We start from the raw sequence: 15,564 nt of genomic DNA on the forward strand, positions 1-15,564 counted from the left end.
CAATGTGTTTGTTAATAGAGTTCCAGTTGGAGGGCCTTGTTTTGAGGAATTCTCACGCATGTCTCTATTTGGCTTGAACTAGGATGGATTTGTTGTCATAATCAAAGTGGTGTCCTTCCTTATCTGTAAGTAAAGATACTAGTGAGAGTGGGTCATGTCTTTTTGTTGCTAGTTGATGTTTTTGTATCCTGGTGGCTAGTTTTCTGCCTGTTTGTCCAGTGTAGTGTTTGTTACAGTTCTTGCAAGGTACTTTATAAATGATATTAGTTTTGCTTGTTGTCTGTACAGGGTCTTTGAAGTTCATTAGCTGCTGTTTTAGTGTGTCGGTGGGTTTGTGGGCTACCATAGTGCCAAGAGGTCTGAGTAGTCTGCCAGTCATTTCCAAGATGACTTTGATGTAGGGGAAAATGGCTAGGGTTTCTGGGCGGGTTTTGTCTGCTTGTTTGGGATTGTTGCTGAGAAGTCGGCAAACTGTGTTCATTGGGTACCTGTTCTTTTTGAAAACACTGTATAGGTGATTTTCCTCTGCTCTTCATGGTTCCTCTGCTGCAGCCTGTGGTGGCTTGTTGAAATAATGTTCTAATGCAGCTCAGTTTGTGGATGTTGGGATGATTGCTTCTGTAGTTCAGTATATGATCCGTATGTGTTGTTTTCCTGTAGACACTGTTTTGAAGATCCCCATGGGCTGTTCACTCTACTGTGACATCTAGGAATGGCATTTTGTTGTTGTTTTCCTTCTCTTTAGTGAATTGTATGCCAGTAAGGGTACTATGAATGATCTTGAAGGTTTCCTATAATTTATTTTGTTTATTGATGACAAAGCTGTCATCCATGTAGTGGACCCAAAGTTTGGGTTGGATGGTTGACAAAGCTGTTTGTTAGAGTCTCTGCATTATTACCTCTACTAAGAACCATGATATAAGAGATCCCATGGGTGTTCCGTTGGTTTGTCTGTCATATTGCTGTTGAAGTTGAAGTGGGTGGTATGGCACAGGTCCACTAGCTAGACGATATTGTCGTTGCTGATGAAGTTAGTGGTGTTTCGTGTCTGTGTCTTTGGTTTTTCTAATAGCGTAGTCAGTGTTTCCTTGGCTAGGTTGATATTGATGGATGTGAACAGGGATGTTACGTCAAAAGAGACCATTATTTCATCCTTTTTTATTGTGGTGTCTTTGGTTTTCAGAAATTCTTGGATGGAGTGGCATGAGTCGTCTTCTAAGTGTTTTAGTCTTGGCTAATCTGTAAATTGATATTCCAGGTAGTGAGACTATGGATCTGAGGGGGGCTCCTGGTTTGTGAATTTTGGGTAATCACTTGAAGTGTGATGTGTTTCATTTTTTGGAAATCGGTCTTATTTCTCCAGATTTCTGAAGTTTTTGAGTAGGGCTGTAATTCGGTTCTCTAGTTGTGGGGTCGGGTCTGTCGTCACTTGTTGGTAAGTGTTGGTATCTGCAAGCAGTGTGTTCCATTTCTCAATGTAGTCTCTTTGATTTAAAATGACTGTCAAGCTTCCTTTAGTCTGCAGGTAAAATAACAATTTTTTTTAGTCCTTCTTGTGCTTTCCTTTCTTGGGTATTGTGTGTTTTCCTTTTTCATGTTTAATGTTAGTGCGACTATCTGTCTGATAGTTTACTGGGTTTCTTTTGTGAATTCATTGTGTTTCAGTGTTGTTTCTAACACTGCTAAGAAATCTTACTTGTCCGCATCCTGGAAGTTGTACTTTAATCCTCTTACTAAGGCAGCTTTTTCAGTGTCTGTTGAGGGTCGGTCAGATAAGACTATTTTTTAAATCCATGCGTCTGTGTTGTTACTTTCTGTAAGTTTGTCTAGTTTGTTTTCATTTTCTGTGTTTGTCACTGTCTAATGTCTATGGCTTGTTGTACTGTGTCTGTGCATTCATGATCTGTTGCATTAGTGAGTAAAGCCTTTTGGCACAAAATTACGCTGTTGTATTTTAGGGAGTCTGTTGTGGGCATCATTACTCGTTTCTCTAAGTATTCTGTGGCCGTTTTACTGTTATTCTTTTAGCTAGTGGGGTGTTAAGGGGACATTTGTATTTAAGATATTTAGGTAGTACCTGTTTCCTTTGGCATTTGTGCAGGAAGTACAGCTGTTCATGAGTGGCATTGGTTTCCCATTTTCCGGCCAGTTTTAGAGTATTGCACCCATTGGTATTAGCGAGTTTTGAGAAGATTTATAACTCAGTTTGGACAAACAGGCAGAAAACTAGCCACATGAACATCAACTAGCCACAAAAAGACATGACCCACTCTCACTAATATCCTTACATACGGATGAGAAAGGACACCACTTCGACTGGAATAACACATCAATCCTAGGATAAGCCAAACTCTATCAACAAACACATTGACTTGGATCCCATTTACCACCCTCTTTTAAAAAAAGACAAAGTGACATCACTATAGGAAAAGACATCACCAACCCAAGGAAATCTAAACACACACACAAAACGCAGGCCATACCACCAGTGTTTCACCAGGGGGTCACTGATGATGTAATCTAGAATGGTGACAAAACATCTGAAAATGAACCTTTCAGCACAGCGAGCCAACTTACATCCATTGTCCAAGTCTTGTTGCCTATGCAGCTGGGCCAATTCAGTATTTTTTTAGCGGACGTTCCCACTTGTTGTCTTGTGCTGGAGGGAAGGTCATTAATGAAACAGCTGCAGATGGTTGGGCTGAGGACATCACCCTGAGGAATTCCTGCATTCACGTCCAGAGAGGCTTATTCACTACTGCATGTGTCAAGTCTGAACTTCATTTGAGGACTTTTTGTGTGCACTAATACCATGTGAGGTGGGATTGACTCAACAGATTTAGCAGCTCAACACTAGACATTCGTGAGGTTTGGAGCTTTAATGGCAGCAGAATTTATTTCAGCACAAGCTGTAATATTCTGGCACAGCATAAGCATGACTCTTCTGATTATGTTGAAGCCAGGGGACCAACTCTGCTTTAACAAGTTGAGTTGTATTGCATACTTTGAGCCACACCATACGTAGCTAATCTTAACTGCACACATGCTGAAAAGCAAAACATTATGATCCAAAGTTGATATTATTGGATAGGTCAGATCTCAGACTGAAACCTGGCCTGTTTTTAAACAAAGCTTTTCACATAAGCATGCAATACTGTAGATTTGCTTTAACAATAAAACAACTTTATTAACAAGAGAGGCGATAGACTTTTACTGTCTGCTTAAAAGTATAATCCAAAACGTGTTCTGTGCGAATTTGAAAAGAAAAGCTGCTTTTGCATAATACCCAACATCACTGGTTATATAGTCTTCACTCCAGAGTCTGTCACCTTGGTGGGTTTAAATCACTTGTGACTTTAACTTTGACTGAAACAGCAGATAGCTTCTTGCTGGACGTGAGGTTTTTAATGCACGTGAGGTTAAAATGTACTCAGCTTAGACCCAGACGAGAAGTGTTGAGACAATCACTAACTCTTTCCCCAGGGTTGATCTAATTTCACTATATCCTTCCCAGGACCACTGGTCCATACTCGCACCTTCATTTCAGGATGTCACAGTATTACCCAAAATGCAAAGAAAAACTTTTTTTTTAATTTGAAGGTGTTTTCCTTAAACTTTAAACTCTCCTACATGAAGCTTCTTTATCTTGTCAGTGGTAAAACTCTACAATGTTAAAAAAAACTGCGTTAATTCTAAAGCTTAGCCTCAAAAATGGTTTTAAAATAAATCATGATGAATTACAATTATTTCTGTAGCTAATCAACTTCCAGATACATAAAAAAAATTCCAAAAAAGTCACATGGTCTGTAAGATGAGGAAAAACAACCCCATACAACTGTTTAGATCAAAGCATTGTGCCATATCCAGTCATGAATGGTTGTCGACAAGCAATAAAGAAAAGGAGGTGGCTCCAAAAACATTCCCGGCTCCAAAAACATTCCCGGCTCCAAAAACATTCCCATCCCCAATGATGGTGAAGCCCTGAAGAAGGGCTTATGCCCGAAACGTCGATTCTCCTGTTCCCTGGGTGCTGCCTGACCTGCTGCGCTTTTCCAGCAACACATTTTCAGCTCTGATCTCCAGCACCTGCAGACCTCACTTTCTCCCCAATGATGGTGAAGTTCAGAATGTCAATGCAAAAGACAACACAAAAGTATTTGGAAACTCCTTCAGCCAGAAGCATGAAGTGGACAATCAATCTCAACCTCTTGCTGAGGTCCCCATTTTCACTCGTGCTATTATTCAGAACAATCACTTCAGGCAACAAATGGTATATATTTTTTAAAAAGCCGTAAGTATTGATGCAAAGGCTATTAGCCCCGACAAAATTCCAGCGATAGTACTGAAGGCTTATACTTCAGAACATCCATGCTGTAGTCAAGTTGTTCCAGCAGAGTCAGAAATGAAAAAATGGTCAGGTACTGTATTAAACAAAACACAAATCTAATCCAATATTTCCATGGCATCAGTCTACACTCAATCCTCAGGAAAGTGATGGTAGACATAATCAACATGCTGTCAAGTGACTCTCAGTGACAACCTGCACACCACTGGTCAGTTTGGGTTCTGGTGGGGTCACTTTGCTCCAGTTCTCAGTACAAATATTGGTGTAAACATGGGTAAAGGTGTTGAATTCTAGACATGATGTGAAAGTAGCTGACTTTTACAAAATAGCACATGAAGTCAGTGAGAATTTGAAGTCGGTGAGAATCAGGGAAGCCTCCCCACCAACAGTGTAGTTCCAATTCCCACACTGGCTCAGGTTACTATGAAGGACTCTCCTTCTGAACCTCTCCCCTTGCCTGAGGTGAGGTGACCCTCAACACCAATTATATCTCAGGATGCCATGGTGGCACAGTGGTTAGCACTGCTACCTCACAATACTAGAGACCCGGGTTCAATTCCCACCTCAGGCAACTGTGTGTGGAGTTTGCACATTCTCCCCGTGTCTGCGTGGGATTCCTCCCACAGTCCAAAAATGTGCAAGTTAGGTGAATTGACCATGCTAAATTGCCTGTAGTGTTAGGTGTAGGGGAATGGGTCTGGGTGGGTTGCTCTTTGGAGGGTCAGTGTGGACTGGTTGGGCCGAAGGGCCTGTTTCCACACTAAGTAATCTAATCTAAAGAGAGCAGTTCTATGGTCAGGTAGGACAATGGTGACTTTATTCTTTAGTACCTCTGATGGATATCAATGAGATTCATTGTTAATCATTTCACTAATTAGGGGAATGTGTAAAGTGATTGTTACTAGCCTCTGCCAATGAACCAATGCCCCTGGAAGCCATGTATCCTATCAGATCTTGACTGGAGCTTCCATTTCTGTTCGTCTCTGTCAGGAAAAAAAAACCTTCTGTTTCTACAGCACCATATCAACCCATTTGTTGCTGAAACTCTTTATCAAGCCTTGACTGCTTCCACTATACCTATTCCAATTCTCTTTTCCAGTGTTGTAGCCTCCATTTCCTTGGCTTACCAACACCTGGTTATTGTATCCAATCTTGCATCAGTTTCTACTGGCCAATCATCCCATCCTTAGTTGAAGCTGCCCAATTAATTCAACAATTCTAATCTAATGTTCTCACTTTTGTTGAAATGCTTAAAAGACTCATCCCTCAATCTCTGCAAACTCCAATAATACTCCCTTTGTTCAACTATTAATAGTCACTGGTCTGTGCCACCCAGGCCCCTGAAATCAGGAATGATCTCTTGACTGCCCCCTCTCCTTCCATCCACCCTCCTCTGGTTAGGATCTGACAAGAAAAAATGTGCATGTTAGGTGAATTGGCCATGCTAAATTGCCTGTGTGTTAGGTGAAGTGGTAAATGTAGGGGAGTGGGTCTGGGTGGGTTGCTCTTCAGAGGGTCGGTTTGGACTTGTTGGGCCGAAGGGCCTGTTTCCTCACTGTAAGTAATCTAATCTTTAAAAAAAAATGTGGTTTGCAATAAGAAAATGTATGTTTGCACAAGTCCAGATACATACAGAGATATAAACAATATTACTCTATCTCCCCATGTAGACAAATATTAATTGATTCTTTTGACCCTCATTTTAGAACTGGAGAAAATAATTAGTATCTATAATGGCTTATGATAATGTTATTGTTGCTGCTTCATCACATTGTAAAAGTTTTTGCAATTGAAAGTTACCTTCAAAGCATGAGCTGCCGGTTTATTTACCATTTCGGTTATAATTAACCATTCCACAAATTCCTGCCACCCCATGATCCTAAATGCAGTTTTAAGACTGTCATGACCATTTTGTTTTAAAATTTGATGAAAATATATTGGTGGGTATGAATCACATTTGCTGCAGAAACTAAACAGTACAGTCGTTTAAATTATATCTAAACACATTGAACCCCAAAACATCCTGGAATAGGCAACCAACTATTTCATTCTTTTTCACTACAATGCAGTCTTTCAGCCATTCCCAGGAACAGTAACTTTTGATGAGGTAAGATTAACCTAAATCTCTCTCTATAAGAACTGGTATATTCCATCACCTTACTTTTTTCAGGTCCACCTTAAACTCTACCTCTTTGGTTCAGTTTTTGGTCACATTTCCTAATATTTCTTTCTTTGGATTCACATCTATTGAAGTCTAATTTTAAGTAGTGTGGGACTTGAATTATCAGTCCCTTTCCTAACTTCAAGCAATATCACATGTCACAATGAAATACTTTTGTTGCAGAAAAATCAATATTAGAAATTACATATGAGAATCACAGTCATAGAAACAGACCCTTCAGTTCAACTTGTCCATGCTGACCAGATATCCTAAATTAATCCAGTCCCATTTGCCCATATCCCTCTTAACCCCTTTCTATTCATACAACATTTAGAAGGCATCTGGATGGTTATAATTGTACCAGCCTCCACCACTTCCTCTGGCAGCTCATTCCAAATACATACCACCCCCTGCATGAAAACTTTGTCTTTTTAGGTCCCTTTTATCTCTTGCCCACTCACCTTAAACCTATGCCCTCTAGAGTTGAACTCCACTATCCTCGGATGAAGTCTTTGCCTATTCACCCTATCAATCTCCCGCAAGATTTTATAAACCTCTACAAGTCACCCCTCAGCCTACGATGCTCCAGGGAACATAGCTCCAGCTTATTCAGCTTCTGTCTTTAGTTCTATACTTCCAACCCCACCAACATCCTTGGAAATATTTTCTGCACCCTTTAAAAGTTTAACAACATTTTTCCTACAGTAGGAAGAACAGAATCGAACACAGTATTCCAAAATTGGCCTAACTAATATCATTTTCAGCCACAACATAACATCCCAACTCTTACATTCAGTGCACTGACCAATAAAGGCAAGTGTACCAAATGCCTTTTTCACTACCTTGTGTACCTGTGATTTCACTTTCAAGGAACTATGAATCTGCACCCCAAGGTCTCTTTGTTCACGTTTACAAAATAAAATCAAGATTGATAACATTTTTTTAGTCTTAAAAACACTTCACTGATCAATGAAATGCTGACACTCCCAGTTGAGAGTAGTTCCAATAATAAGGACTCCCCAAGGTCAGCTGTGAATTTCACTGTTTGGTTTTTTATTTGGATGTAACTCAGATTTCCAAAGATGTAAAAACTTATCAAAAATAGTAATTACAAGTCCAAGGAATCCAGGAAATAAGTTCCAGCACTGAAAAAAAAATCTTTAAAATTAAAATGAGCATGATTCCCATCCACCATTTTGTCAGTATCCCCTGAGTCATCATGCTATCCCAAGGGTGTACCATGCATTGGCTGGGAATCAAACCTGGGCCTCCCACTTGGTTGGCAAGAATTCTACTACTGAACCAGTACTACAGCCACCTATATGTCCTAGCCAGGGGTTATATATTTTTGTGAAAGCAAACTCCTTACAAATCTTGCTTGCATATAACGAGAATTCCAGTACAAATAACAAATTTGCTTGTATGTATTCAGAAAACTTGCAAACTGAATTTATATATACTAATGTATATGGAATTGGCTCAGTAGCCTTTAGTGATCCACATTAGTTGAGTTCAGTCACGATAGCAACAGCAGTCTTTTGATGCTTAAATGTTATTCAATTACTTTTGCTGATAAATAACCCAATTACATTGTAGACTTATAATTTGCTTATATTTCCTGAACGCTCATTTCAGCTCAATCTAATTTTATTCCTTCAAAATACATTATGATTGCACCTCACAGCACACATTAGTCAGTAACATAAAGGATATATAGCTCTACCGCTACCATACGATCTCTGCACCAACAAATGAAATAGCTCTCACATGTAGTCTGTCATTCCCAAAAATCCAAGCATTTATATTCATCTTTAAAAGAAGCTCTGATTTTAAGCTCTGTCAAGTTGAGTGGCTCAGTCAAACCGAGTGCAAATGAACTGAGCAGCTTAAGCTTCAGTTATTATGGAATGCATAAAAAGCAGTACAATTGGTATACACAAACAACTATACGCAGGCTACATGTGATTTACACTAAATGTTTGAAGCAGTGTTCCACACTCAGATGCCTGAAACTGCTACATTACCTTAGTAATTGAGATAGTGATTGCATTCACGTTCTCTTTCTTAATCCTATAGATTCTGGAAAGATTCCTGCTGACTGGAAGATAGCAAAAGTGACTACTATTTAAGAAAGGAAGACAAGGGAACATGGGGAACTACAGACCTGTCAAACGGATGTTTGTCATAGAAAAATGTTAAATTTATAATTAAGTATGTGATAACTGAACATTTAGAGAAGAAAGGCAAAATTGGACAGAATCAACAGGAATTCTGAGAGGAAAATCATGTTTGAAAAGCCTGAAGTTTATTGAGGATGTTAATTATAGCATAGGCAAAAAAGAACTACTGAAAAAGTGATGTAATTTGCAACAGGTATTGCTGATTCCCCATCACACACTAATCTCTGGGGGATCCACATCAGCACCTTCCCTGGATAATGTTCAAAACAGTTTGTTTTATTTCTGAGGTAATTTTTTTGGGATAGGCATTCCTCGAAGAGAAGTGGCAGTTGATTAAACACAATGTAGGAACAAGTTACTACAGATGCTGGAGGTCACAGTGAGTCAGGTGGCATCCATGGAGAGAAAGTAAGCTAATGTTTCGAGTTGAGAAGACTTTTCATCAGCGCTGAAGTGGGCCTGATTTGATTATATCCTCTATACTATGTTTCTGTTGTTGGAGCCATTCTGAGGGGTGGTGTTGCCCTCATTCCTCTTTTTTTTTTGGCAGCAGCTTATCTTTCCAAATCTTGCTTGTCTTCGTCATCATTGTCATTACATTTGTTAGTCTCCGATGATGGGGCCACAGCCTTTGTTGCTGTTTCCCTTAATTCTATGCATTTTGAACAAAAGTTCCAACAGAAGTCAAGTCTAAATGTGTAATAATTATCATCTCGTTTTCAGTTTTTCTGTTCCACCATACCTTATGGACTTGCAGATTCTCATCCATTTTTCCACTTAGACTGAGTCTATTTTGTGTATTTAATTGTAACAAATGTTGTAATAGACCCCGCCAACATGCAGTCCAACTCTTCCTGATTCTCCAATACCTTGGCCATGTCAAAAGAGGGAGTTTGACCCCACCCCACAGCTCACCAATAGGATAAACAACACATTGAGGAACCTACAAAAAACAGACAGATAACCACGTTTGACCAAGGAAGAAAAAGACAACCAACTCCCATTCCTAGACGTGATGGTGCAGAGAACACCGAACGAAGAATTTACCACAAAGGTATACAGGAAAGCCACACACACAGACCAAGTCCTAAACTACAAAAGCAACCACCCCAACACACACAAAAGAAGTTGCATCAAGACACTGTTCAAATGGCCACAACATACTCCAGTACACCAGAACTGCAAAAAAGAGGAAGATGAACACCTCTACAATGTATTCGCCAAAAATGAATACCCCCGCAATTTCATCAACAAATGCCTAAGGGAAAGACAACGGAATGAGGACATGCCACAACCCAAAGGACTAGCCACACTATCATACATCAAAAACATTTCTGAACTGACAGCCAGACTACTGCGACCACTAGGACTCATAACAGCACACAAACCAACAGCCACTCTCAGACAACAACTCACCAGGACGAAGGACCCGATACCCAACATGAGCAAAACCAATGTAGTGTACAAAATCCCATGCAAGGACTGCACAAAACACTACATAGGACAAACAGGAAGACAGCGAACGATCCGCATCCATGAACACCAACTAGCCACGAAACGACATGACCAGCTATCCTTAGTAGCCACACAGTCAGATGACAAGCAACATGAGTTCGACTGGGACAACACTACTATTATAGGACAAGCCAAACAGAGAACTGCCAGAGAATTCCTAGAGGCATGGCACTCATCCACAGATTCAGTCAATAAGCACATCGACCTGGACCCAATATACCAGCCACTGCAGCGGACAGCTAGAACTGACAACGGGAAGCAGCAGGTACAAATCATTATAAATGCCGGAGGAAACATCACAGAAGTGCTTCACAGGAGGCTCCCAAGCACTGAGGATGTCACCTAGACAGGAGACGAAACGTCTACAACACAAATTCCCAGCTTGGTGAACAGAACCACAACATAATACCATCAGGCTGTCACCTGCCCTGTCCTAATTATAGATGGCAAATTCATGTACTCACCTGAATTGCAGGACAGTCTGGAGATTGATACAAGTATCCTGCTGACTTTACCCAGTCAGGGTGTGCTTCCAATTAAGGCTCAGGTAGGTTTTGATCATTTGTTAATTATATAAGCAGGCAGAGCTATCTTGGTCAATACCACTGTTCAACCAGCTACACAAGTGTACATTATCCAGTTAATGATCTGGAATCGCTAACGTAACAAGGAACTCATTGCAGTTACAAAAAACTGGTGAACTTCTTGCATTGTCAAAGAACGAAGCACTGATTGTGTTAACAAATTTAATTAACAAATAACGATGAACTGCTTATATTAACAAAGAACTGATTGCCCTTATGCAGCAGGTTCACAGCTATTCATTTGGTGTTGGTTATTTTATTATATGTAGAAAATAAGGTAGAAGGTCAGTGTGGAGGAGTCATTAGCTGAGTGATTCAAAGGTAGAGTGAGTGAACTGGAAAGTGAGCATTTGGTCAAACTGGGGAACCCAGGTGCTGTAACTAAGGCTAATTACAAGAAGAAAACACTTCAGAGTGAGGTTTGTGGAAAGGCATGGATTGAGATGCCAACCTTTAGTGAATCCAGCCGCAGATTGATGTTGTGAACCACAGTCTGACTTAAATATAAAGACTGGTGTGTAGAATTTGTGAATGTTTTTAGCCTTTAAAAGTAAGGGTCTGTCGTGTTTTATTTTCTTAAAAATAGCTGGTTAAGTATAAAATTGGTACTGCTGGTTTACTTTTACAAAAGAAAACAGTGACAGTGAAGTGTGAAGAGCAGGAAATCTAGAGTAATTTTAATAAATTAGATCAAATACAATTGTGATGAAAGGATGGATGATGTTTTGCTGCTACAATATATAAAGTTGTTGCACATCAATGTTGTACTGAGTGAACGTATCTGTAATAAATAAGCTTGAGGAACTTTGAGTCAAGTTGAGGAGCTGGAATCTGAGCTGCAGACATAGCGTCACACCAGGGAAGAGGGAAAGTACCTGGACATTTTGCTTCATAGGATGGTTACTTCCCTCACAAGGGAATTCAAATATTCTCTGTAATTAGGGACAGGAAGGTATGATTACAGGTAAAGCAAGTATAAGGCTGTTGCAATTCAGGACCCTCATGCCTTGAAATTGTCCAGCGGTTATGAAGTTCTTGCAAGCTGTGTGAATGGGAATGTGAACTGCAGGGACCTTGAGTGAGCTGACCACAGTACTGTGGTAGAGGGGGTCATTTAAGTGCGGAAAGGAAATAGGAACATAGTGGAGGTATAGAACAGTACAATTGGGGGATAGATGATCATTTCTGTACGTTCCAGCAGGAGTCCCAAAGACTGTGCTGTTGGCCTGGTGCCAGGTTTGAGGACATCTCCTTAAGCTGGAGAAGAACTTGAAATGGGAGAGGAGAGATCCAGTTGATGCCATCCAAATTGGTACCAATTACATTGATTGGACTAGAAAAGAGATTCTGCTGAAATACTTTGAACATTTAGGAGCTAAATTAAATGTGCAGAACCTCAAAGGTGGTAATATTTGGATGATTACCTGAGCCATAAAGGTGAGTATAGTCAAGGAGTTAAGACTATAGTTCAAAAATGGGTGTGGAATGTGTTTCATGTCAAAGGGCACTACATCAGTGCTATGTAGAAAGAAGCTATTCTGGTGAGACAAGCTTCCCTTGAACCACGCTGGAACCAAATCAAATAACTTGGACTGTAGGTAGGGAGGCGGGAGGGTGTTGATTAGGGATTGGTAGAGGTGAAATAAAATCTTACAAAGCAAAACACTATGACAGCATTACAGGATTGCTACTGAGATAATGATACCCAGTGTGGGAAGGAAGGACAGAATGTACAAATATAGAAAACAACAGTAAATATGAACAAGTGGTGACAAAGTGGTAAACATACTTGATCATTACTGCATGTAAAATTTGAAACAAATTAACTATTAATAACACAAATAGAAGTTAATGCATATGGTCTTCTGGCCATTACAGCTAATGTTGTGCCATTGTTTATGACTGCAATGAAAAGACAGGGAGTTATAGACCAGTGATCCTGATGTAAGTGGTGGATAAGTTGGGTTTACATAGTGATCAATACCATTAATTAAATATTCAGAAGAATGTGACTTTTTGAAAGGATAGAAAGGAAGTAAATGGTGGTAGTATGGTATGGAATAACTGCAACTGGGGGACTCAGTAATTACATTGAATGTGATTCTGGATGGTTGGATTTTCTTTGTCATTGCCTCGCACTTGTGGCATTAATGTTGCTTGTGACTTACCATCCAGGCTGGTTGTTGTCCACATCCTGCTGCAAACGGATGCAGATATTTTTAAAATTAGAGTCATAGTCATAGAGATGTATAGCACAGAAGCAGACCCTTCGGTCCAACTTGTCTTTGCCAACCAGATATTCTTATCTAATCTAGTCCCAGTTGCCAGCACTTGGTCCATATCCCCCTTAAACCCTTTCTATTCATATACCCATCCAGATGCCTTTTAAATGCTGTAATTGTACCAGTCTCCACCACTTCCTCTGGCACATCATTCCATTCACACACCACCCTCTGCGTGAAAAGTTTCCCCCTGAGGTCCCTTTTATATCTTTCCCCCTCACCCTAAACCTATGCCCTCTACTTCTGAATTTCCCCACCCCAGGGAAAAGATCTGGTCTAATTGACCTATCCATGCCCTTGATGATTTTATAAACCTTGATAAGGTCACCCCTCAGCATCTGATGTTCCAAGGAAAACAGCCCCAGCCTATTCAACCACTCCCTATAGCTCAAACCCTCCAACCCTGGCAACATCCTTGTATATCTCTTCTGAACCCTTTCAAGTTTCATAACATCTTTCTGATAGGGAGATCAGAATTGCACGCAATATTCCAAAGATGGCATAACCAATGTCCTGTACAGCTGCAACATGACCTCCCAACTCCTATACTAAATGCCGCCTTCACTATCCTATCTACCTGTAAATGCACTTTCAAAGAGTTATGAACCTGCACTCCCAAGGTATTTTCGTTCAGCAACACTCCCTAGGAGCTTACCATTAAAGTGTATAAGTCCTGCTAAGAGTTGCTTTCCCAAAATACAACCCTTTGTATTTATCTAAATTAAACTCCATCTGCCACTTCTCAGCCCATTGGCCCATATGATCAAGATCCCATTGTAATCTGAGGTATCCTTCTTCGCTGTCCACTGCACCTCTAATTTTGGTGTCATCTGCAAACTTACTAACTACACCACCCATGTTCACATCCAAATCACTTCTATAAATGACAAAAAGCAATGAACCCAGCACTGATCTTTGTGGCACTCCACTGGTCACAGGCCTCCAGTCTGAAAAACAAAACCTTCCTCCACCACCACCCTCTGTCTTCTACCTATATTTCATGAGATCTAACCTTGCTAACCTGTCTCCCATCAGGAACCTTGTTGAATGCTTTACTGAAGTTCATGTAGATCATGTCCACCACTCTGCCCTCATCAATCCTCTTTGTTACTTCTTCAAAAAACTCAATCAAGTTTGTGAGACATGATTTCCCATGTACAAAGCCATGCTGACTATCCCTAGTCAGTCCTTGCCTTTCCAAATACATGTAAATCCTGTCCCTTAGTATTCCCTCCAATAACTTGCCCACCATCATGTCAGTCTATAGTTCCCTAGCTTTTCCTTACCACCTTTTTTAAATATTGGCACCACGTATGCCAACCTCCAGTCTAGCGGCACCTTACCTGTGACTGTCGATGATACAGATATCTCAGAGAGAGGCCCAGCAATCACTTCCCTAGCTTCCCCAGAAGAGTTCTAAGGTTCATCTGATCAGTTTCTGCAGATTTATCCACCTTTTGTGTTTTAAGACATCCAGCACCACCACCTCTGCAATATAGTCATTTTTCAAGATGTCACCATCTATTTCCCCACATTCTGTATCTTCCATGTCCGTCTGCACAGTAAAGACTGATGCAAAGTACTTGGTTAGTATCTTTCCCCATGTCCTGTGTTTCCACACAAAGGCTGCCTTGCTGAACTTTGAGCGTTCCTACTTTCTCTCTAGCTACTCTTTTGTCCTTCATATATTTATAAAATCCCTTTTGGATTCTTCTTAATCCTATTTGCCAAAGCTATCTCATGTCCCCTTTTTGCCCTCCTGTTTTCTCTCTCAAGTATATTCCTACTGCCTTTATACTCTAAGGATTCACTCGATCTTTGCTGTCTATACCTGACATATGCCAAACCTAGTCTTTGTGGCCATTCCACTTGCCCTTGGATTAAGTGCCATGCAAAAGCATTTTGGAGCCCAGTTAAGACTCAACCACATTTCTGTGGCTCTGGAGTCACATGTAGGACAAACCAGGTTTAGGAGGCTGATGTCGTTCCTGCAAGAACATTAATGAACAAGATGGGTTTTTATGACAATCGATGATATCTCCATTATCAACAAATCATTTCCAGATTTTTACTGGTGGAATTTAAATTCTGCCATTATGGGTGGAACAGTGGTTAGCACTGCTGCCTCACAACGCCAGAGACCCGGGTTCAATTCCCGCCTCAGGCAACTGTCTGTGTGGAGGGGTAGGGTGTAGGTTTGCTCGCTGAGCTGTACGTTTGATATCCAGACGTTTCATTACCTGGCTAGGTAACATCATCAGTAGCGACCTCCAAGTGAAGCGTCTGTGTGGAGTTTGCACATTCTCCCCATGTCTGCGTGGGTTTCCTCTGGGTGCTCCGGTTTCCTCCCACAGTCCAAAAATGTGCAGGTTAGGTGAATTGGCCATGCTAAATTGCCCGTAGTGTTGGGTGAAGGGGTAAATGTAGGGGAATGGGTCTGGGTGGGTTGCTCTTCGGAGGGTCAGTGTGGAATTGTTGGGCCGAAGGGCCTGTTTCC

The sequence above is a fragment of the Chiloscyllium plagiosum genome, unplaced genomic scaffold, assembly GCF_037043375.1.
Source record: "Chiloscyllium plagiosum isolate Xiang-an unplaced genomic scaffold, Cpla_swu_hap1 HiC_scaffold_5, whole genome shotgun sequence".
Classification (NCBI taxonomy): domain Eukaryota; kingdom Metazoa; phylum Chordata; class Chondrichthyes; order Orectolobiformes; family Hemiscylliidae; genus Chiloscyllium; species Chiloscyllium plagiosum.